Source organism: Fundulus heteroclitus, chromosome 8 (assembly GCF_011125445.2).
Source record: "Fundulus heteroclitus isolate FHET01 chromosome 8, MU-UCD_Fhet_4.1, whole genome shotgun sequence".
Taxonomy (NCBI): domain Eukaryota; kingdom Metazoa; phylum Chordata; class Actinopteri; order Cyprinodontiformes; family Fundulidae; genus Fundulus; species Fundulus heteroclitus.
This window is the reverse complement of record NC_046368.1, coordinates 25,656,536-25,682,675: the sequence shown is the minus strand read 5'-3', so window position 1 is coordinate 25,682,675 and position 26,140 is coordinate 25,656,536.

The following is a 26,140-nucleotide window of genomic DNA, read 5'->3' as shown; positions in this document are numbered from 1 at the left end:
TGTTTTCTGGACATCAACTTTTTTCGTGTGTGTGCCCTGACCTCTGAGCTTTACCCAACATCTAGATAAGAAATCGGATCTTTGACTCATCCTGTTGGATGCCTGCCTGTCTCCTGTTTTACCCTCTGGGTTTTAGATTCATTTGTGATGGATTGAAGGATGCCTGTGCACTGACTCAAGTTTGCCCAGGACACCGTGGTGACCTCATCACCCTCACCAGCCGCTTTCTGGTTTCTCACTGGGGAAGTGAGAGGAACTCTGTGGTCTGTACATTGAAAATAAATTATCTGGAGACAGCCTCGTATTTCTCAATTCAGATGTCAGATCGCTACTTTGCCTAGTGCAAAAGAATACAGACTTCTCCAAGACATCCAAAAATGTTTAACATATTTTACCCACATCAGCCCTCAGTGTCTTTTTGGGGTTTAGCGCACAGACCAAAACTATCCAACACAGCACTTACATGTTTTCTAACTAGGTGATAGTCAGTGAACATAAGTGGTGATGTCAAGCAGATAATTGGCTCATGGACAATTTAATGAGATAACTTTTTGAAATTGTCTTTTTTGTGACTTTTTTTTGCATTAAGCATTTTTCTTATTGCCAGTATTTCTTACAATTCTTCTCGTTTAATTGTCATGAATATGAATTTGCAGCAACCAGAGGTTCTCTGGACACATCAGTCAGTGAAAAAGAGCTGGCACAGATTATGAAACATAGCTGTCATATTGCATATTCCCATTTTTCTGCTACGCACGCACGCACGCACGCACGCACGCACGCACACACACACACACACACACACACACAAACAGACACATATACACACATGTTTAGGCACTGACGTCAGTGCTTGGACTTTCACAGAAAGTCAATCAATCTTGCACAAAGTTTCTGGAAAGGTGTCGATGGGGTTATGTCTGCTGTCAACAGTTTTCTCTTCATGTTTCCAAATACCACTTTTACTTTTGGATTCAGTGCAGGGGAAGAGGTCTCAAGTTTAAAGCTTAGTTTTTAACCAAAGGCTTCAAGTTTAACTCCCAACTTTTTTTGAGTGACTTAATTAGCACCGTGTCTGGCTGGAATTTCTTTTAGGATGCTCACTATTTCAACTAATACAATTAATTCTAACAAGTAAAGCTGTTCTTACAGGAAGAGAGACCCTTTTTTAACATTTTGTCACAAATTCTGGTACGAAATTAATAGTTTTAATGTAAAATATTTTTTGCACTGCTTAATTTGCAGTGATTCATTAACTTCCTTTTCCTTACTTCTGTAGTTCCTGTTTTTGCATTGGATTGCAATGCAACTCTCCCCAATAATTCACAGGGGTTTTTGCCAGTCAGTGAAGTTGTTTCTTGGTGTGTGAACCAAGCGAAGGTGGAATTTTCTACATTTTTGGGAGTGACAATAAATAGAGAGATTTCTCAAGCACAGTTTTTGGGGGAGGACAACAAGGATCCTGGTTAAATGTACTATTGTAAAATGTACAGTATACATACTTAATATATGGTGATTAATGGGGGTGTGACAATGCATGGATCCACATGGATATATTGACTAAATTATTAATCATCCATGTAAAGTGAAAATATCGATCCATATTGTCATTTTTGAGATGCATCTTTATTTATTTATTTTTATTAGTGTCCTGTCTGGCAATGTGGCAATAAGAATTGTTGTTTTAATGCCAAAAAGAGCCCAAAATATTTTACTTGCACAAGCGGAGCCTCACCGCATTTGCCATAGTGCTCCGCTTGATTTATACATGCAAGAAGCTTCATTATAATTAATATAATTAATATTTCATATTATATGGACACTGAAACAAGAATGTAGAAGAGAAAAAAAGGAGAAAAGGCAAAACAGAAAGAGGAAAGCAAAGGGATAGAAAAGGGAGAGAATGATACATCCTCAGTCTGCTTCTTCACCTGCAAAGAGATACGTAGAAAGAGCAGCAGAACCAGCTGATAAAGTATTACAGATACAATGCCTTGATACCATCATTGAAGTATAGACAGTAGTAATTAATACAACATGTATAAGGTGACAGCTGAAGATAATAATAGGGGTTTTCTGTATGAAAGTGAGTCTGTAAGTACCTGGATCCAAGCACCTGTAGGTGTTTGTGAGAGTGCACTTGTGTACGTAAGGCTTATCCATGAGAAAAATGCTCAGTAGTTGTTGTGAAGAGCCAAAGACCCGCCCCCCAGTGCACTGAGGCAGACGCAAGGGGAACCAAAACCCCAGATGCCCAAAGGCACCCCCACAGCAAAGGTGCCCAAGAGGGGCCAACACAGGAAATGTGCCTCCCTCACTCAAGGGAAGAGGAGAAACGGCCAACAGCCAGAATGTGGAGCTGCGGGGATGAGCCCGTGGATTCCGCTGGCAGCCAGCTACGGCGGAGCATTTTTGGCCATTGGCTCAATGGACCGAAGGCTCCAGGGACGCCCCGCCCCCTGATGGGAGCCCTGACTGAGCCACGGTCCAGGCCCCGCAAATCAGTCACCAGGAGCAAGCCAGCACCCACCAGGGCACCCAGCCCCAGACACTGAGTACCACCAATGCACCACCGGGTCAAGGGGCCAGCCAGCGGAAAAGAGCAGGATGGGGATGGGCTCCAGACTTATTGGAGACCTGAGATGTCCTGGGAGAGATGCACCTTTATTTTGAAATTCACAAGGTGTGACACTAAAATGAACACGTGATTTATACTATTATTATTATTGTAAAATTAGAAAAAATTAGTTTTTGATTCAAATGTCTGCTTAGAATTTTTAATAGCAATGTCAATAATAGATGGGCAGTGTCATGGTTTTTGCACTTTCGGGCGCTGGGAAACTGAGCCAGAACAGGATCAGGAGTGCGCAGGGTAGGACCTGGGAAACAGAACACAAGGCTATCAGAGACAGAACTCAGTTACAAGTAACAGGAGTTTCAGAGGCTAGAGTTACCACTGCTGCGATAGACTGGTGACCTGTCCAGGGTGAACCCCGCCTCTCGCCCATTGACAGCTGGAGATAGGCACCAGCACACCTCACGACCCAACAAGGGACATGTGTGTTCGAAAATGGATGGATGGATGGATGGATGGATGGATGGAGTTATGACTGTGAGGAAACACTCTGGCGAGGAAGTGCTGGCACCCGGCTCCTCTTATTCTCCTGCTAATGAGGTCCTTATGGAGAACACCCGTGCCTCACCCAGCCACCATGCTCACTGGACGCCATCAGGTGGAAGACGAAGAAGACTACCACACAAAGTCTTTCAGACTCCGACAGGCAGATGCTATCCTATCATCTCATCGCATCGATCGGAAATCAATGTGATAAAAATTAGATGACAGTCTTTCGTCATCTAATTGAACCAAAGTAAGAAAATGTGGTCTGATTCAAAGTGGGAATGTGTTTTATTCCTTTGAGAATTGGAAGTAAATAAAATATGTGACATGTCTTTTGTTTTAAGTAGCTACTTACTGGAGGTCATTTAGTTGTACTTTACAGACTAAAGCACAACTAACAGTCTGGTTAGCAGACCAGCTTAGAAGATGACAGTCCCTCCCTTTTCCATTTAGATTTTTTCATGTGTAAATTTCTTTCGTGAAATGTAAATGTGTTTTCTGAAATGTTAATTTTGTTTCAGAACTTTTGAAAGTGTTTTGTGCGTTGTTAAATTGTTTTCTGAGATGTAAATTTTGTTTCAGATTTTGTATTGTTGGTTTGCACTTCTCGGCCACCGTTATAGACACAGCTCCACTGCTCCTCAGATGGCACTGCTGTGTCTGTACAGTGGACCAAACTGAATTATTGTGCACACAACAGGGGGGAGGGGGTTTATAAATGCTAAATTAATGTACAAATAATTTTTCCCTAAAATAATAGCACAAAACCTTTTTTATTTTAGTATTGTCTAATAATCTATGCTATTCTAATGAATTTTCAGTGCCCACCCCCTCGATTTGTGCCTTTGGACGCAAGCAGAGATGTAGACATTGGCAACCTATGCATGTCCTTCATCTCCAAAAGACTGTGAGTGATGTGCATATTTTTGATTCTTCAGTTTCACACTCCAGGCTGATAAATAGCCGTAATGCACCCGTAAGCTGGTACACTAAATGGTAATTTACAAAAACAGAGCTTTGAGTGATTTCTAACCACTACATGCAATTTGTGTGTCCTCATAGACCTTCTTCAGTGATGAATTGTTCAGATGTGGATAACAGCAAATTGTCTCCCACATTATCATCTAAAAATAGGTTGTCCTTATGGTCCTTCTTGTGATCTTGTTTAACAGGTATGGATTTGAATGAATATTTCATTCACTTTCGAAATGACACATCTATAGTAAGTCAATCTATTTTATTACAACATTATTGGTCAGATGACCCTCTTAAGCTAGTACAGAACATCACACATATTAGATAGAAATATAAGTTGTCTTTGAATTGTTTCATATTTTGTCTCAGGTGTTGTAATTATTCTGCAAAAGATTGAACATAGTAGCACAGTCTGAACTCAAAAGAAAATCTTTTACAAATAAATTTCAAAAACGTGCTGGCCGCATTTATATTTGACCCCCTTTACTCTGATATGCCAAAGTGAAAGCCAGTGCAATCATTAGAAGTCACCAAATTAGTAAATAGAGTCTACCTGTGAGGAAATTAATTGCAGTAAAGCTATGCTGTGAAACCCTCTGAGGTGTGCTGGAAAACATTAGAGAACAAATAGCACCGTGAAGATCAGGGAACACACCAGACAGATAGGAGAAACATTTTTGGAGGTCACCAAAACAGTCCAAAAAGCATTAAATCCTTAATGTGAATACCAACGATTATGGAGAAAAAGGCAAAAGAAAACCTAAAATATTTTGCTTTCCACCTAAAAGTAAAGAGCATTAATTAGTGAAGCAATAAATACAACTATATACATCTTTCTTCGGCCTTACACTTATGCACTACTTTGTATTGGCCTTTCACATAAATAATCTGATCATATTTAAATGCTTTGTTGTACATGTACTTATTATGCTGTTTTGCTTTTATTTTGAGAAGCCGGTCTTTGTCACAATGCTAAGGTGTTTTTAGGTTCCTTGGATTGCGCATCTTTCAGTTAGAGTTTGGTTAATGTATAGTTTACCTGTGTTTCATGGTCTTCTAGCTTTCCAGCCTAGTTGCCTTCCCCACTGCACGTATTTCTGTTGATTATCTTGCGCCTGTGTGTGATCCAGATGATTATTGCCCAGCATATTTAAGTTCCTGCTTTCTCTTCAGTCTTCGCTGGATCCTTAGTTAACCCTAGTCAATCTGTTAGCTTCTACGGTCTGTAACTTTACCTGAAGTTCCGTCCGGGTTCTGTTCTGTTGGCAAGTTTCTTGACCTTTTGATGGCTCTGTGTTGCCTTAGCTGCACTGTTGCTCCTCCACAACCGCAAATCAAGACAGTCTCATTTACCTGGTGTAACTGAAAGGCCCATCTGGACTCTACGATGTGAACTAGCTTAGGCTAAAAAGACCATGTTGAGTTGTATTTGTTAAACAATAAATAAATATGGTCAAAACAGATAGACGCTGTGAACAGATTAGGAATTGGAAAGGGGGAGGGATTTCACATTTACTCACACCAGATGGTGCAACAAGGGGAAGTAAAGGAGATTGTGTGCGACAGAAACTTTGATTTGGTGGCAGTTGGTCTCAGGCATGCCAAGGCAGTTCGCCCACACAATTTTTATTTGTGTCTACGTCCCTTCCCAAATGCATGCTGAGAGGAAAAAACACTTCCCTTTATTGATAGGAGATAGTCACAGTTTCCCAGCCTATCTCCTCCATCTTACAAACAGAAATGCTAAATATAATGCTTAGCAGTCTCATGATAAATCCAGTTCTTGAGACAATTTTGAAAATAGTTTTGGGAAATTTAAAAATAGTGACACTATTATATATTGAAAAAACACCAGAAAAGAGTCATATGTCATTTTGGGCCTGATCTTCAAAAGGTTTGTGCATATTAAAAGACGTGCAAACTAATAAGCGTGTGCAAGGTAGCTCTTTATAGCAGGTGCAAAGCAATTTATGTGTGTAAAAGTAAATGGAACAGCTAGTGCTAACTTTTTTGTGATTTTTTTCTTCCCTCAATGTTCCTTTATGGCAGTGGTTCTCCAATAGCCCCCCCCCCCCCCCCCCTTTGAGGAATGAATAATATTTCAGCCCCCCCGCCCCGTCTAACAAAAATGTAATGTAAAGAAACTGTCTGAAGATTACCCAGAATTACTTTAACATTTTATAACAGTTGAGAACATTAACAAGGATTTCTGACAACTAGATCTTTTCAGCATCGCCACATTTTATAAACTATATGATATTAACAACAGTCTACAAGATTTCATACTTAAAATGAGGCAGAGTGTTTAAAGTTTATGTTTTTATAAACTATATTTCACATACTTAACAGTAGGCTATAGTGAAGTATATTTCATAATTACTGAAACGTATACACATAAGTCTAAGACTAAATACATTAAGAATCAAGTATACTACTTTTAGCGAAGGGTAGTATATAACATCAGTTTCAAACCATACTATTAACACTATTAAACACAGCTAGCATAGTGCTAACTATGTGGTAATGCATTTAATAACCATGAAACCACAGAATGTTTTGCATAAGCAACATGTTTCCAAGCTGTTTACAATGTTCAAAATCAACTCAGCAGGTTGGACAATGTATCGAAATGTAAGTGAGAAGTAATCTGATTTAGTTAGATTTCTAGTTCCTTTTAATAACGGAAAGGTCACTTCCAGTGACACCTAAATCGTAATGATTATGCAGGAGAGAGAACCCGGTATTCAGCCGACACTAGAGCGAATGCTTAAAGAGTTTATTGCAGGGGTGATGATGAGGGTGGATCAGGCAGGCAGACAGAAAACAATCCAGGCGGGGTACAGAGAAGACATCCAAGCAACAACGAAAAACTAACAGGAACCAGGCAGACTCAAAAACAGAAGAACGGGTCAGGCAATCAGGCAGATACAGAATGCTGGAAGGCTCTTACCGCGGGATCGGGGAATGACAAATGACACAGGTGCTACATTCTGGCGACGAACAGAAAACTGAGGCAGGTCTAAATAGACGGGCGGACAGGTGAGCAGGGAGAAACTAATTAACCAAAAACAGGTGAGAGTAATTAAGGGAGGAAAGTGGCTGAAAGGTTGACAGGATAAGTGGAAGGGGACAGAACTGAACTAGACGAATACAGAACCAAAGTAACCATACAAACTAAACCCCAGTAAAAAAACAAAAGCTAAGACAGAGCAGAACACAAGCACATCATGAAAACCAGAACTAATACAAAGACAGGAACCATGACAGACTTCAGAAAATAACCACTAAGACTAAAACTAAAGACATGACGAAATAAACTAGAACCGTACAAAAGCTAAAAAAGAATCCAAAACAAGACAGAATCCAGAACAGAAATAAAGCCTGAGGTAGGAGAGTAAACTAACTGAACAAAATGACAAACATAAGCCAAAACAAAACCCAGATTATGACATGAATAAAGGTAATTTAACAAATCATAACTCCCTAGTAGTGTAAAATATAGGTAGGCCCAAATACTGGGGGGTCGTGGCCGAGTGGTTAGAGCAGCGCGTTTGCACTCAGAGAAGGATGCAAGTACCTGGTTTGATCCCCAGCGCCTGCACTCTGGGTCCCTGAGCAAGACCCTTAACCCCAGATTGCTCCCCGAGCGCAGCACATGGCAGCTCACTGCTCCCCAAGGGGATGGGTTAAATGAAGAAAGCAAATGTCATTGCAATGTATGTTTCAATGACAATAAAGACGATATTACTATTACTATGAAAGGGCTGACTAATGAACAATGTGCTTTTAAATACGTCAATAAACTTGGTAGGAGAAGAAACACAGTAGCATCATCTTCACTGGCATTAACATTTAATAGGCTGGAGTAACGGAGTCAAAATGGACTACAATATTAGTTCACTTTCTGTTCAATGCCTGTGTTTTATTTTACTATATAATGTGAATTTTAGCGTTTTGGTATCTTATTTTGAAAGAGGGGAAATGCTCTGCGCACCAGGAAACATTATGTTGGGCTACTTCACCTTCCTCCCTGGCAGTGGTGTTTTACACTGATGAGGATAAGTTCGTCTCTGCAACATTATATATATTTTCATTCATTTAACAAGCTTATTTTGATTTCACATAAATGCATGTTGTGCAGAAAATATTTGAGGTTGTGATGGTAGTGTTTTTGTGTACTTTGGTGGGCTGTAAGAGTTTTGAAAACGTTTTTAATCAGCCTTGATTTTATTTCAGTTAGTTAACTGTAAGCTAACAGGGTGGCCATCTTACCATGACATCTTTGTTTTATAGGGAGCCAGAGTGTGCCTGGTGTTTGTGAAGACTAAAATTTTGAATTTTATGTCTGTCACGGGTATGTTTATTTCATTTGACTGTAACATATTTTATTTGTGCATTTTATTTTATATACAAAACGTGACTTTCACACAAGGGGATTTTATATATGATTGGTTATCATTAGAAGTTCATACATGATTTATTGATTATATAAAAGGAGTTAACATGTTTTATACTGTGTAAAATAATTATGTCTGTCACAGTAAACGTGGTAAACTCCATGAGTCCTGTTATCTGTATATGGGTTGTTGAAGAGTTCACATCTGTTACGGTATGTTATGGTAACAGTTTAGGTGTAACACGAAGAGGGAGGCTGCTACTGGATGCTTGACTCTTCCTCAGGATCTGGGATATGTTATGTTATGATAATGTGATCATGCTTAACATGAAAATAAATCTTACCCCAAAGTGCAAGCAGTTGTTTATATAAGATTTTTACCAACAGTGAAAATGTAATTCAGTCATTATCTAAAAATGTATAAGAAATATACAATCTCACCTACTTCCCATTGTTTTATATGTCCATTATCCAAAAATATTGTTTATTACCATAAGGGAATCTCCTTAATTATAAAGCCAAATATGAAAGTTTTTTTTTCCTCTTACATACTGGTTATTAATAGTCAAATGGTTAAACAAATCAAAAATGGTATAAATAATTCTTAGTGTTTCTTAACAGCCTGTACAATAAATACATATATTTTGTTGACAGTTCTTATTATATAAATTGCTTTTATTTGTCTGCACTGATAACTGCACTGGTTAAAATCCCCCAAACAAAAACAAAACACTATTTACCATGACTATTATTTAAGAAGGACTGACAGAACTACTACTACTGTCAGGTATCTATTCCTGCCAACCCCTAAGGTTGGCAGGAATTGAAGAATAGCTCAACCTACCCCAGCTGTTAGGAGGCAAAAGACATGATACATAGACAGACCACTGGTCTGTCACAGCAGCTTTGTACCAGGGTACTTTTTCCATTCCAACTTCTCATCCTCAGGCTGTTAAGTCACCTTGGAGAAGATGTCCTTTAGCCTCAGTGCTGCATCTTAGCAGTGTGAGATGCTAAGAGCCAATAAATTGCTGACATGTAATTGTGGGGCTTCCACCCTGGGAACTTAGTCTGACTTCTGTGTGATAACAGTGTTTTGAATGGGGTTAGCAAGTTCATGGTTTGGCTTTAACGACTTATTTTCACAGGGCTAATGCAAGATGTAGCCTAAAGAGTACCGGTAACATAATTAGGTATTTGATTACAGCAATGTCTCTGTTTTTGTTCATTTATTCACAATACCTTGCAGTATTTAAGTCCTGGCCAAATGGTCAAAGTCTAAATCAAGAGCAAAACCAGACAATACTCAGACCAAGACATTAAAGGAGGCAGGACAAAGACAAAGACTAAACTACTGACAGAAACCTTTGCTGTAATCTTAATAGTGGGATTGCTTGCTGCAAACATTTAAGGAAATCTGCCTGTGGCAGTTCATCAGCAAGCAAGCATATAACAAGGTGGAAGCCTAAACCTTTTAGGTTAGGTGCACATCCACAACATTTAAGTGAACCAAAACTCCCCATTCTCAGCTACATACCACTTGCCCAATAAAGATCTGACAAGCTGTTAACAAGGTAAAAAGATAAACTAGACAAGTCCTAGGATCTTGTATCTCCAGCTAAACATTAACTGAATTGAAATTAGCTGCATGCAGAGAGAGTGGAAGAAACAGGCGGAGGTGGAGCACTTGAGTCACTTAGCATTATTTCTTTCTGGTTGTCATGCAAACAGAAAAGCATTCTTATATTTGCACGGGGAAATGTTTCTTCATCCTTCTTTGTCATCGTCTCATCATTGGCAGCAGCAAGTGTTCAGATTTGTAAAGTAAAAACATGCTTTTTTGTTTATTTGAATGCAGCCAGGAGTTTCAGACTCAGTTGCTGTAAAAAGAAGATGCTGCAGTCTTGACTGGTTTAACCCAAGACCAATATCGGTCCAGAGTAACAGAGCACATGTGCTTTATATTAAAATAATCTGAACTAGGGCCAGGTCTGCGAATTAGCATCAGCTTTACGGCCTACGGACATGGCATTGGTTATTGTAACAATGCTTCTTGTTCTGTCCCGATCAAATAAGCTTGCAAACAAACAATTTATTTTCTCATACATGTCCTTGTAGAATGTCTCCATGTATGTTACAGTTGAAAATAAAAATACATTATTTGTTACTATAACAAATACATGTTGAGTGATGTCCATTCTGTATGATTTTCTAGGGGTATCTGGGACATGTTCATGTGTTATATGTCCTGTTACATTCTGGAAGAGAACAACGCAACATTAATTCTTCTCCTAACACAGTTTGATAAGAGGCTGCTTTACAGAAAACCTTCTTTGTGCCCTTGTCTGTGGGTTACGTCGTTCTGGACATGACTGCAAGTGGCCTACCCTCTCTCTGCCTTCTAATGTATCTGTCCATTTCCTTTTATTGTAAATGTTTTAAGCACAAGCAAAGGGTGTATCACACAACGGAGCATTCGTGTGATACATTCATGCAACTGCACAGTAATCATGTCATCTATAAAGGGACTGCTATTTGACTTTTTGACTCAAAAATTTGTTTTAATAGACGCTAAGGCATGCTTTAAGCTTCTCAGGAAGTGTCGTTGGTCAGTGTTTCATGGAAGAAGACAAAAAGTTTGCAAACATGTCTTGTGTCTACGTGTTATGTGTAATCTGTGTGCATTCTGAGCTGCTGTCTGTCTCATTAAAAATGTCATTATAATAACACATAAAGACAATAAAGATTCTTGATAAGCCCTATTCAATTACATGTTAAAAGGATGCAGCTTCTCAGTCTGCCTTTGTCTGTTTGGCCTATGGTGTTTTATTGTTGCCACCCACTGGACCGGAGGTGTACTGCAGTTTCCCTCACAACTTCCCCATACATCATTGGGCTGATTTACATAAATGGTCCCTAGCACTGGAAACCCGTCAAACTTAAAAGCCCCAGGCTTTGCAAACCAAAGCCTTTGGGTTTTAAGTTTGGTTTACCCCGCAAAGGTAAAGCCTGGGGCTTTAAATCCTTGGACATGCAGTGAAAAAGGGGCTCATGCCTGGACCTGCAATCTTGCTGATATTGACCTTCTTTAAGGTGAAGGTCACTAGGTGCAGCTGCAGGATAAGAGGCTAATGCTCCACCTCTGGCTGAAGATGTTCAGACCTACTGCTGCTTGGAGAGTTGAAGTGTGAAGTTGTTTCAGATTTGACAACTCGACACTTCCATAATAAAAATCAAGTCCGACAGGTTCTCTGTTGAATTGAGATTTGGAAACTGTGGAGGCCATTGGAGTACAGTGAACTCGTAATACTCAAGAAACTAGTTTGAGGTGATTTAAACTTGATACAATACAGTACATTATCATATTGGTAGTAGTAGGCATCGAAAGATCAATACAGTGGTGGTCATATAGGGATATACATTGGCAGCAACAATACTCAGGTAGATTATAGTGTTTAAACAATTCTTGATTTGTACTAATGTGTCCAAAGTGTGCCAAGAAAATATATTCCACATCACTACAATATACCACAACCCTGAACCACTGATAGAAGTAAACTTGGATCTCTGCCTTAATTTTGTGTAGGCCAAAATGTGATCATAGTGTGTTAATATTGTTGCTGAAACGAGACTTAATGGACCAGGCTAAACTTTTCCATTTTGTTGCTATCCAATATTGGTGAGTCTGTGTAAAGTTAAAGTTAGCTTTAGTTTCTTATTGTTAGCTGAAAGGCACAGCACCAGATGTGGTCTTTTGCTGCTGTAGCCCATCTGCTTGTAGGTTTGAAGTTTTGTGTATTTGCAGTTAGTATATTGTGCATACCCTGGTTGCAACAAGTGAATATTTCAGCTACTGTTGCTTTTCTATTCTTTTGAACCAGTCTGGCCATGATTCTCTGACAACTCAAATCAACAAGCTATTTTCATTCTCACAGCTGCTGCCCACTGGATAGCTTCTCCCTTTTCAGCTATTCCTTATAAACCCAAGAGAGGGTTGTGTTTGTGAAAATCCCCACAGATCAGTAACAAAATGAAAGTTTCCTAAATCCTCTTTGTTCCCCATTCTGATGATTGGTTTGAACATTAGGTTGTCTTTACCACATCTAGATACTGACATGTTTTAAGTTGCTTGCCTGTAATATGCTGATTAAATGTTTCCAATAACAAGCAACTGAAAAGGCATAGCTAATAAAGTGGTCTGTGATGGTAACTTGACTTCTGGATAATTGTCTAAGGACAGATATTTCCTGAATACTTGTATGTGTGAGAAAAAGGTTCTTCTGTGTCTGAAGATATTGTTTGCTTTGTAATTTCAGCAAGTCTTTCAGAGAACTTAATATTTGGTTACTAGTTTGTCTTCACAGCCAGAAAACTACATTGTGACATTATTTACAATATATGCTATTATATAAATATATAAATAGCTTTAATTTACCAGTTTCAATGATAATATATACAAAAAATAGGGGCCACAATGAGGTTTTTCAATATATGTTTTTTTATTCATTTAACATATGCATTTGGAAATGCTAGAAATTGTAAACTTAAAATGTGTCAAGAACATTACATTTGTATAATTAATAGACAATTTTTGAAGAGGAGAGAAAATAAAATGCTGTTTCACTGTTTTGTTTGCAGATTTATCACCTGACTTTCAAAATTAATGTGCACTGGTGATACTCAGCACATTGTTTTGCAGCTGTGGGATTGAAATTGGAACAAAGGCTCGGACAAAAAAATGCTTGCTAGTTCTGAAATTTCATACCTTAGTTTTTATTTCCCTATGAGGGCACGTACATTATATAATGTATCTTGACTCTAATTACCAACCATCACAACTCAAACCTTTACCCTACGCATCCTTTGTTCCAGTCCTTGCACCAAAGAGATTTGCTTCCATTGGGACAGTAATTTGACCAATATATCCATTATAAATGTGGCGTCTCCCAAACTTAAAATAATGCATGTATAATTTACATGTATATTTTATGCAAGATGGCTGCACCACATATGTCCACCTACTGCTGTGATACGTAATAGGATGCATCTAGTTTTGATATGATCACAGCATAATTTTGATGTTCGGCATTAATAAGAAATGGCACCATCTGCTCCCTCACTGTGCCAGTGCTCTGTGGATATCTGTCTACTCTTGAACAGAAATGATGGACAGCTATTCAATAAACAACCTCAGTTTGAGTGCTTGCAGGCCAGCACCAGGAGGTGTTTTTTCCAACCATGAGCAGTACACTAACACATTGTTCCTGCTGGATGTCAGCTCCCCAGCATGCAATCAATATTATCACGGCAACATCTAACATCCACTTCTGGTCTGCTAGGTTTAACTTAGCCTTCAATTACTCAGGATGACAGTAAATTGATTAGCCATAATATGCTAAACAGACTGCCAGTGGTTTTTGTTTTAAAAAGGACTTGGGGGCGTGATTAATTTGACTAAACGGAGTGCATTTAAGTAAAATAACCAGCATGTGGTAGCGTGTTCTGCATAGACATTGGCATGGTCATTTTGTTGAAATAATCTCATAGCTGGTAGCATTAATTAAGATAAATCTGTTTATCCCAGCCTCAAAATATGCACAGAAGACAGTACACAGATGATTTATATGTATATACAAAGGGTATGGAAGCATTTCTTCTTAACAGATGGTGCAGTAATATCAACAGTGTTGGTGGATAACTGTAGAAAATGTATTTTGCTCAGTCAGCTTCATGATGAGAATGTAATGTGATAAAACTGCAAGCTTCAAGCTGCAAGAAATTCTAAAAAAAAAACAAAAAACACACACACAACAAAAAACATGGTATCTTCCAACTATTATACCTGAAGATCTTTTCTAAAATATTATGCTCCTAGACAGATGTGCTTATGTAATTTTACAGAATTTTAAACCAAAATTTTGGTTGCTTTAGCACCAGCCTAGATGGCTTGTTTTAGCAGTCAATCAGCCATATAGTGTCTAAAATCACAGCAGTGGAGTTTGTATAGAATACATCAATATACAGCAAGTTAATAGGTATTGAATAAGTCAACATTTTTACTCAGTAAATAAATTTCTAATGGTCCTATTAAAGTGAAATTCAGACCATAACTATTGTGGTAACAGTCCAAGTAACACACACATTCAAAGAAATCAAAACAAATATTTCAATGAAAGAAGTCATAGTAAACTAAAATGGCCTAAAAGTGGCTTTAATTGGTTATTAAAGTTTATTTTATACTGTTTGTAAAGGGAATGACCAGAAAACTCCTTATATGGAGAAGCTAGCAGCATGCCTTATTTAGATGTCATTTTATTCCATTCTGCCACCCAAGCAGTCTTCATATCATGTAAAGTCTGAAAGATGTTTCTGTTCACCCTGATCTTTGGTTCTTTCCATATATATCCATTTGGATTAAAATCAGGTGATTGACTGGGCTACTCTGGCGGCACTACTTTTCTTTCTCTCAAACAAGTTGTGAATTTCCTTAGCTGAGTGTTTGGATATCGCTGAACAATATCCATGCATTTTTCATCTTTAGATTCTTATCAATAATGTCTATTGTTTGCATTCACACTTTACAATTCACACTTTAATGAGCTTTAACATGTTTTTTTTTTTTTGAGTATTGCATAGCAATGTGCGTTGTTACAATACTCGTCATTTTCTGCTAATTCTAGGTCTTCTTGAAGCTCTCTGTGTGGTTGTTGACTCCTCTGTCAGAAATCTTGTAAAGGGCACCCAAGGTCAGCAAGGGTGCCCACTGAAACATTCATAGATATTTAAGTATTTCTGTAACCAACACATCCTTTATGTTTCGTAACAACAAAATAACAAAGGTCTAGAGAGAGTTCTGTGGTGTACTAATTTCTAACATGGAGGATTGTACAAACATATCTTGGTAAAAAGAAACCTTTTCACAGACTATTACACAGGGCACACATGGACTACAGAGTAGGTTACGGTCCTGATGTTTTTCAGGCTTGCCCCAAACACCCATTCACACTGCTCCCAGGGGAACACTGGCCAGTTGTGGCTCTGGCTGTGGAAACGCTGCTCGCAAAAACAGAAGTTCACGTCCTTTTTGTTGGTATCCCCTATAAAACGATTTAAAAACACTGAACCAGTAGGGGGCAGGATTGCTTTCAGAGAATTTACAGTTATTTTGCTTGTGTTTCATGTGGCTGCACGATTGGTAGCGCCACTGTCTTGTAGCAAGACGTTCCTGGGTTCAAATCCCAGTCTGGAGTCCTTCTCAGTGGAGTTTGTTTGTTCTCCCTGTATATGCATAGGTTCTCTACGGTAGGGAATAAAGCAAAAATAGTCAATTTAACTCAGAATTTTTCTAGTCAGCCCATGATTGGGCCGTGCACACCATGCCACATTACGTACCACACTTGCTTATTGTGCAAAGTCAACTTTAACCAGATCTGGCAGTTTTACAATATGCATTGACAATCCTGTGTCTCTTCCACCTTTCAACTTAAGTTGAACACAGTGAAGCGGAATGGAGGCGGCATTTTCAAATTCTGCTTTTTTGTAATATATTCTACAAATGATGACACAGAGAAAACATCTTGAACCGAGTCCCCAAAAGACAGGGAGTACATTGCGCTTCAAAAAAACAAAAAAAATAAGTAACGTGCCAAATTTGACATGGCACAAGAGTGCCACGGTGACACAGGATCTAAAATAACATGGAGTCATTGATGAGGGTGAAGACGGCCCAGCAGCAGGGTAACTCGTTACTACATCTGAGGCTTGTTCTGTTTCAAAGTGAGGAAACCCCGAAAGCTCTTGGCCCGGGGCTGTGAGCGGAGTGTTGCGTGGCCGAAGTTGTGCTTCCTTAACGTCAGTCTGCCTGATAGCTGGTCTAATGCAGCGGTTAGCTGGTTAACAACAGGAGATTGTTTACATGCGCAACTTTCCCTAATGTGATTAAAATGTGTTTGGAATAAAAGAAAAGAAAGTATTCCGAATGCACCGTTTATATGGGCTGAAAATCAAATAATCCCATCATGACGTGCGTTTACTTTGCATATAGCTTTGTTCAAAGTAGAAACTCTCTCACTTTAGCCGAGTTGAGGAATTTCCATAAAACAGCCGCAAGTTTTGTACTTCCTAATGTGGAAAAAAAACAACAATAAACACGGAGGTGCTTTGGTTCTGACTGTTCTAAGCACATAGAATGGATCCGCACCAGGTTGTGAGAGTGGTTGAGAACTCCTGCTGTTTACAGAACGGGAGGAAATTCTGATCATCCCAGAATGTTCTGTACTACACAGCGCTGCAGTCCCATCCTGCACATGCATGCACTGTAAGTTCATGAGTTAATCGGAACAAGTGTTTAGATGGACGCTGATTGGATTATTATAAACCAGCTCTCTCAATCAGAATATAATTTAATTCTGATGGTAGTAATTTGTTAATGAAGCTTTAAGTTTTAATTTGCAGACAAAGTCTGAGTGAAGGTACTGTATGGTAGCGAGGAGCAGGGCTCTAAACTAACATTTTAAGTATCAAGAGTCTTTATTGTTGTTATGTAAACATAATGAAATTTTGGTGAGACACAGAATGATAAGAGGCAGACCCAATTTAAAAACATTTACAGAAAAACAAAACATAAGCATCCCTAAAGGACACTCTCAAAAATGTAAAACCCTCAGAAGAAACAAAAAGTGTTAAATATCTAAAAGGCTTTTTGACTCTTGGAAGAAAAAATAGGAGAACTTAATAGAATAAACATTCTTGGAAGAAAAAGATGTACAAGGACAAATGTAGCATGTAGTATTTACATAAAATGCAGCGTGTGCTGAAACAGTCTGTGAAATGGGCTGGAGTTTTGTTTGATTGTCAGAAGTCGTGTTTCTGCACTGGTTGCATTATTATGCCCAATTTTTTACCCTAGATGTTCTAGCACAAGGGTGAGGTGCAACCAAACTGCATTGACACCCCAGGTTTACAGCTTCACTTTTGTTGTGTTAAATCGCTGTTCATATAGGCAACATTGAGTATTAAATGATTGACTTACAATCTAGTCAACATAAACTTCTTTATTACCTAATGATACTGTAACAGAACACCTAAGTAGCAACCTGTGTTTTGTGTGCTTATTAGCTCTTTCATTCCAAATGTTAAATTTTGGAAAAAAGAAATGGAAATAAAACTTTTTTTTCCGTCTGATTAAACGATTAATTGTAAAAATAATCAACCGATTAAGCGATCATTAAAATAATCATTAGTTGCAGCCCTAATTATGTCTCTCAAGTTCCGGGGGTATCGCCTTACATTGTGACACAATCAGGTAATGCTAGAACCATGCAATTTCCTTCAGAGTTTCCGCTTGCTGCCTGTGCATGCGTACTTCTAGTGTTTATATATCTGGTTAGCTTATCGGCTAGGGTCACAGTTAGCCGTTCATTGTAGCTCCGCGGCTCTCACCCTAGACTTTGAACATGGCTGAGAGTCGCATGAAATGAACCGTGTTCCTTTTTTATGAGAAGAAGAAAAATGACTCAGTAGAAAGAAATAAGACTAGAGTGGATTTGGGAGATTTTTTTCATGTGATCCCACTGAAGAGTGGAAGAGAAGTTCTTGCGCATGCGCAGTTATTCAAAAAAGGACTTGGGGAAACTTCCGGAAACTCACCAACCTTAGCTTTAACAGCCTTGTCTTCACCCTGGACAGCCCTCTCCATCCTCTCCTTCACTTCCCACATCCGTAACCATCACCTGGTTAACTTACTTTCATCTTATAAAGCAAGTTCTTCCTTCACACTTTTGGCAAACTGGTCCATAGTCCACTTACCTCTAGACTACAATTCCAAATTCCTTCTCTCCCTGTCCTCCAGAAAACCCTCCATAAACTGTAACTAGCACAAAAGACAGCAGCTTGCATCATTACATCATCTACTTCACCCCTGTACATTAACTCCACTGGCTATCAGTCACAGTCAGTATAAATCAATCCTATGGACATACAAGGCCAACCACAACCTTATCCTTTTATACATTTCTGACTCTCATAGCTATCCAAGTGAATGCAAGTTCAAATTATTTGCTATGTTATGTATCTTTTTATTATTGTATTTAGTACCATGTTTATCCATAGGGTGATCTTAAGGTGCTTATAAATACATTTTTATATTACAACTAAATGTAAACACAGACAAACTACACTGCTGAAACACTGAAGACAACAGGGAAGTGATTTAAAACTAACTTTGCCTTTAACATATTCAAACAGATTTTTTTTTTCTAGCTATTTGCCAATTTGACACAGTTTATAATTTTATCATCCAAATGAAAGACTGTCAATCTTTTCTGTGTAGGTTTGTGTACATTTTTATTCAACGTGTGACAGTTACTGCATCTGCAAAATTGACCTTTACCCAAGTCATCATCACAGCACCAGTACATTAATAGTTCTGTCTTCATTTGCATTTGTTGACTAATCTGCATTTAAGCAAAACAGCTTTTTTTGCTGTTTGGCTGACAATTCCATTTTATACTGAGCAGCAATGCTATGGGTGCAAAGATAAGAGGCATGTGCATTTGATATTAACAATCTTGAAAGTCCCCTCTCTGATCTTCAGCAACTGACTTGATCAGGTCAAGAAGAGACTGAGACATTGTGAGGGGCAGGTAGTGCTTGGCTATTCAAGCACATATCTGAATTTCCTGGTTGTACCCAGAAATTGTTGACCGTGTGTGTTGACATGAAAACATGTGTTATTTGGTGGCATATTATGCACAAAAACACACCTGGCAGGTTAAGTTTTTTGCCCCATGGCCCGACAATCTTCACATTCTCGTCCGTTTCTCTCAGTCAAGCCCATCTCTATTTATTCTTAACCCCACCGTCAACGGTCAATTTATCCGACCCTTCTTCAAGAAAAAGTGCGTACATGCTAAATTAAGCAGAGCTAGCACGATACTCTTTGCTGTGTTTTGAATAAAAATGTAATAGCGAATCATGAGGAGATCCGTGGTTGGTCGCACACGTTTATCAGCTACTGGACGCGAGGGAATAAACATTGACAAATGACATGGCCACTAGTGGACATAACACTTATTAATTTAACGGCAAAAGGGACAAGCAGCAATACACATTTACTGAGAGAGAGTAATTCTCATATATCTCTTTGCATATATCCAAAAAAAAATGTGACTTTCATCCATGCCATCTGTGGCCAGTTTGTGAGATTTTTCCAAAAGTGAAAGTGTTTGAACACCGACAAACCTCAGACGGGCAGATGCCAGCTTTGCAAAGACCCACCCTACTCTCTTTCTGATTGGCTAATGTCCTAGGTCTGCCAGGCTTCTTTGGTTTAGAACAGGTTCTGTTTAATACATTTGATAAAAAAGTCTAAATGGATAAGTGACAGGGTTAAAATATTAACCCTGTACGCAGTAGGGCAAGCTTGCATAGTCCGCTGCTGTTTCGCTGTAAAAGAGGCGGCGTTACCCTTGGTTTTACTCGGTAAACGACTGCTTTTTCCAAATCTAAGACCATGGTTTTTAAACATTGTTGCTATGGAATGTGCATCAGCGACTCGAGGTACGCTGATCGGCCGCATATGAAGGATGTTTTCTTCAAGACTGCCAAGGAGAAATGTGTGCGCTGGGTTCACCGGTGCGGTCGCCCTACACAACAGTTCAACCCGGAAAAAGTTACCAAATTCACGTACATACACACTTTCACACTTGTTCCTACTTAAAACTGCTAAAAGTTTTAGGTAGGAAAGTACTTTGAATCGTCCTGTTACTGAAAAGTGCTTTATAAATAAACTTGCCTTGCCTAAAACCACACAGTTGTATTTCATCAGGTGTACATTATGTGAGTATCATGCCTCAGCATTTTTGGGGCATGGTCTCTTTAAAGCCTCATATATTTTGGTAGTATTGATGGTAGAGGAAATGTTCTGGCCAAATTGAAAGAGCTGCCTGAAGACTGTAGCAGCATAAATCGTGTAAAGGATTAAAAGAGGTCTCAAAATAATTTTGAATCAGCCATTTTACTGAACAGAAAATATTCTAAGTGGAGAGCATTAGACAATTGCCAACATGTCCAGATCTGACCATGCAACCAAGTTCAAACTAAAAGCAGATGAAAAGAAGATGCTAGAGTCCGCCAAAAAAAAAAAAACACATCATGAAGTGAAATTTGAATGTTTATGACTGTTAAATCAGAAAGAGATGTGCATAGAAGAAGCATTAGCTTTCTAAGAAAAAACATTAAGGGCAATTTAAAATCAAGAACCAAGAGTTTTCGTAGTCTTCATGTAACCATAATAAATTCACACATGACACACAGACAGAAATCCAGACATAGTGGCATAATGTTCAAGTTGAACATAGAAAAACGTCATGACTTTCGGAATAATTGTTTTTTTGGAAAGATGAGTTAAAAAATTAAATTATTCGGACACCAAAACAGAGGACATAAACCAAACTCAGCATTCCACGAAAAGCACTTCATATCAACAGTAATGCAAAGGAGTGGAAGACTCATGGTTTGGGAATGTTTGGTTGCAGCATTAACTGATCATTTTCTCATCATCGGGTACATTGACACTGTGGGTCTTGGTGCTCAATTCCAATTTTTTGCTGAAATCGGATTTTTCGGGGTGTGTTTGTATGTGTGTGTGTGGTCATTTACACTAATAAATAAACACAACCATAATCAAACTTCAGTCTGAACAGTTCAAGACCTGCCTGCAAAGATAACAGAAGGAGAAAGTAGACGCAGAGCAGGAGTCAGATGGAGGTCCTCAGAGCATTTGCTCAACCAGATATACCCTATCTCTAACCTTGCCTTGATTCCTGCCTTGCCTGTGACTCATCCGTGCTTCTCCTTTGAAGAAATCCCCATTTCAGTTATTGGACCTTCATCTAGTTTCTACTTTGTACCTGCATTCTTGGAAAGACCTAGGTATGCCTCACAATACTTGTACAAAAAAGCCTGCCATGAAAAAGACAGATATGGGTTGCATATGGGCAAAATTATCAGATTTGGGTTACATTTGCCTGCTGTGTGAACGTAGCCATAGAATTCATCATGCATTCTACCACGTATCAATGATTGGTTGAGTAAACCGAGAGGAGACCTGTGATACATTTCTGCTAAACCAGAAATGGACCCTGAAACTTGACCATGACCCAAAACAGACTAGTCAATCCATCAAGAACTGGTTGTAAATTGATAAATAGAAAGTCCCAGACCTTGATCTCATTGAGATTCTGTGGGTAACTTGAAAGAAACTGTAAATACAAGAAACACACTTCAGCATCTCACAGCTGAAAGTGAGGACTGATGCAAACATTTCTCACACTGATAATAGAGACTGATATATGGTTACAAGCAGCTTCTCACTGAAGAAGGGGTTAAGACTAGCTTTTGGGGCACATTACCCTGACCATCCTACAGAGGAAGCTCATTTCAGACATAGCCATCCACCATCTTGCTCTCTTTAGTCATGCTCCATTTCCATATCATATGACCATAGGGTCAGAACTTATCCATGTTAAGCAGACTGACGATGTACTTGAATGGAACTGTCCATGGTTTTATTGTTGAGTTCTAAGGTCTCAGACCTAGAGGAGCTAGCTTTTATACTGGCCAGTTCATGCTGGAGTGTGTACTGTCCCAGTGAAACAGAAAGCTCATGACTTGAAAATGGAAGTAGATGCAAATCATCAACAAAAATCACTGTAATCACTGTAATACATTTCTGATCATTTGTTTCCGTACCAGAGTACAGAAAAAAATGACTCTCTGGTGTAGCAATTGACTTGGCAATAAAACAATTTCTGATGTTGCTACAATGAAGTATTTTACACATTTCATTTTGAATTACCTAGCAATGTTAGCTGCACAGCAAACGTGTCATAGCATTGTTGCTTGAACACTAGAGTTAGATATTTCTCTCAAATGGTTGTTCTGAAATTATTACTGCTGCTGCACGGAGCTGAACGGTACCTGTGGATCTGTCTTTGGTTTTTGTGATTTTCATATCCCACTGCTCTACTGATTAACCTTAATAAATTAGATTAAAAATGTTGGGATTGCATAAATAATTATGTTATCAAAGAATCAAACATTGTCTGTGCTTCATTTGTAACTGAAACATTGTTGCTGTGTATGCTTTATGGGATTTTAAGTGTAACTTATGTATCTGATCATATGAAAAAATATCTATATTTTATTTTCAGTTTGTGGCTTGGCAGTGCTCAAGATTTTCATGGCTTCAGCATGAGGAGGCCTTGAGTTGGAAATTTCTGAATTATCTTTTTATTTTGTTCACTGCCCACTAATGCCTTTCCTCTTTATCTGTTCCTCTGAGTGGCCATGAAACCTGTGTTTTCTTCTCTTATTCATTTGTATTGCACACTGTTGACCTTGGGTAGATGGCCAATTATGATACTGGGATGGATTAGCTGCCTTTTGGAATAAAAACACCCTTTAAAATTCAAGCCTTAAATTAAAAAAAGAACAGACAATTTTGTCTTTATTCTGCAGCTGCAATTTTATTCAAAGTGCCTCAGAATCTGTGAATCAAACCAGGTCCTGAAATTAGTATTCTGTATTTGCCAACAGGTAATTGTCATCTTAAGCACCGTTGCTGGCAGTTTTTGTATGAGAGTGAAAGAAAGAATTTTGCTTTGTGGCTTTATGTGCATACAGGCTGTTTTATTATAAAATAACTGCATTTACAACCCACGTAGCTATTTTAACAAACTTGAAAAGAGAGTGCTGTCAGAGGAAAATGCAGGAGGTCATCCAAGAAAGTTGATATTGAAATTGGATATTTACATACATTGCATAAAAAGACATTTTGCTGTTTTTTCTTGCCATCTGATAATAAATCATACTAAATGTTTTCTCCAGATAAAGGGAGCTGCACCAATGAATGCATACTTAGTCAGCACCTCAACCGCATTTCTCCCTTCTTTAACATCATAGAAAAAAAATCTAGAGAAAGTAGTAGAGATATTAAGATCAGAACCGATAAAATGGACGAAATCCAGCTGAGGATCGCCTCATGTAAGTTGGAAGGTGATCCTCACAGAGACGTGGCTGACAGAGCGCATGCTGAATGCCGAAGTCGGGCAAGCAAACCGCTCTTTTGTTTAGAGCAGATCGGAATGAAGCGGCAGAGCGGAGTAAAGGTGAATGCCTATTAATTTACGTTCATAACATCTGGTGCACAGCAGCAAAAGCAATCAGAAGTTTCTGCTCTCCCGATCTGGAATACCTTGCAGTTAAATGCAGACCATTCAAACTGGCTAGAGAGTTTAGCTCTGTAGTATTATTGCTACATACATCCAGCCTAAAGCTAATGCTAAGTTCGCCCTGGAAGAGCTTTACTGCTTTATCAGTGGACTTATGAACAGCAACCCGGATGCAGCTCTGAGTGTAGCAGGAGACTTTAATAATGTTGAATTAAAAGCTCCCAAAGTTCCATTAACTGACAATAACAAAAATATATTAAATCAGGTTTACTGCAATATCACAGGAGCATATAAAGCTGCTGCTGCTCCCCACTTTGGTGCATCAGATCACATATCGGTGGAGCTGATTCCTGCCTACAAGCCACTGATCTGCAGAACAAGACCAGCGACCAAAACCATTCATCTTTGGACCGAGGAGCCCTGCTCAGGTCTACAGGTCTGTATCAAACACACTGACTGGGATGTAATTAAAGAGGGTGCTAATCTAGAGAATTATTCATTATCTGTGCTTCCTTATATTCACTTCTGCACTGATGCCATCCTACCCACGAAGACAGTCAGAGTTTTTCCGAGCCAGGAACCATGGGTGGACAGCACAGTGCAGTCCCTGCTGAAGGCTCGTGATGCAGCGTTCAGATCGGGAGAAAAACAGGTCTACAGCAGGGCTAGAAGTGAACTGAAGAAAAGCATCCAAAAAGTAAAGCACGTGTACAAGCAGCGCATCAAGGACCACTTCGGTAGCAACAAGCCACGCGACATGTGGAGCAGCATCAGAACCATAACAGACTACAAGCCCAGCGACCAGCAATGACCCGTCTCTCCCTGACACCTTAAACAGCTTCTCTGCACGCTTCAATTCTCCAAGCTGCAGGGAATCTAAACATCTACCTCAGCCAGAGATCAACCTCTCATCCCGCAGCTGCACCAAGTGACCTCCTCCTTAAAGAAGGTCAACACCAACAAGGCTGCAGGTCCAGACATGATGTCAGGTTGGACACTTAAATCATGTATTGACCAGCTAGCAGGGGTCTTTCTGGACATCTTCAACTTCTCCCTGTCGCTCTCCATGGTCCTTGCCTGCCTGAAATTATCATCACCATGCCTGTCCCCAAGAAACCAATCATCACCTGCCTCGGTGACTATCGTTCCATCGCTCTGACCCCCATTATCATAAAGTGATTCAAGAGGATCCTCCTAAAGTACATCAAGGATGCCATCCCTGCAGGCCTGGATTGCCTGCAGTTTGCCTACAGGGAGAATCTCTCCACAGAGAAAGCTGTATCATTAGCAGCTCTGACTCATCTGCAACGTCCCAACACCTATGTCAGGGGATTGTGGGATGCCATCTACAGGATTTGGACTAAGTTTATACAGAATGAGTCCAGAGAAGGGCCAGACGTATCTACACTAATCCCACCCACCCGGTCAATGAAGTGTTTGCCCCTCTCCCATCAGGTAAATGCTTCAGAAGCATCAAATCCAGAACTAATAAACTCAGGAACAGCTTCTTTCCAAAAGCTTTGAGGGCTATTCCACCCTGCTGAGAAGTTTGTAGTCCATCAAATGTCATAATCACAGTTCTGTCATTGCCTATTTGCACACTCTTATCCTCAGGATTATCAAATAGCACTTTTCAGTAAATGAAGCCTGAAGATCACTGCACAAAAATGGCCTTATTACTTTATTACTTGAGATTCATGAAGGACGGACTAATCTATGTAACAGGGCTTATATCACTCACTAAGGGACTGATATCAGTATTTATTTATCTTTTGCAAGCTCTAATGTGTGGAAAAAAAACAGAACCTGTAAATAAACCAGTATCCGCCTCAAAGGTAATTTCACTATGGTAACACATGGTGACAATAAAGGATTCTTGATTCTTGATGTACCCCCTAAAGAGTGGTTCATCCTTGGGTACCATTTCCAGATGCCTGAAGGTGCCACATTCATCTGTTTAAGCAGTTATATGCAAATAAGCACCATGGTAAGCTCTAGCTGTCATGCTGTTCATGAAAAACAAAGGTTCTGTGCCCCAGAGATGAATGAGTGTTGGAGTGTAATGTGATTATCAACGCTGGAATAAAGACAGAAGACCTTGGGAAGATGCTGAATGAAAAGTTGGATTTTTTTTAGCTACAGTAAAATAAATTCTGTATCAACATTGGGCTGAAATACCATTACGAAGCATTTACTCTGAGAACATGAAAAACGAGATTAAAGTTTGCAAATTAGTGAGAAACACTATTAATTTTGGTGACGTCATGTGGTTTAATGAAACTATAAATAATCTAGCCATAATGATGAGCATCCGATTTGGAGGAAAAGGATGCAAGCCTGATAACACCATGACAAATTTGAGGTTTGGACATTTTTGGTTGTGTGGACATTTTACTGTAGGAGGTCAGAGTATGT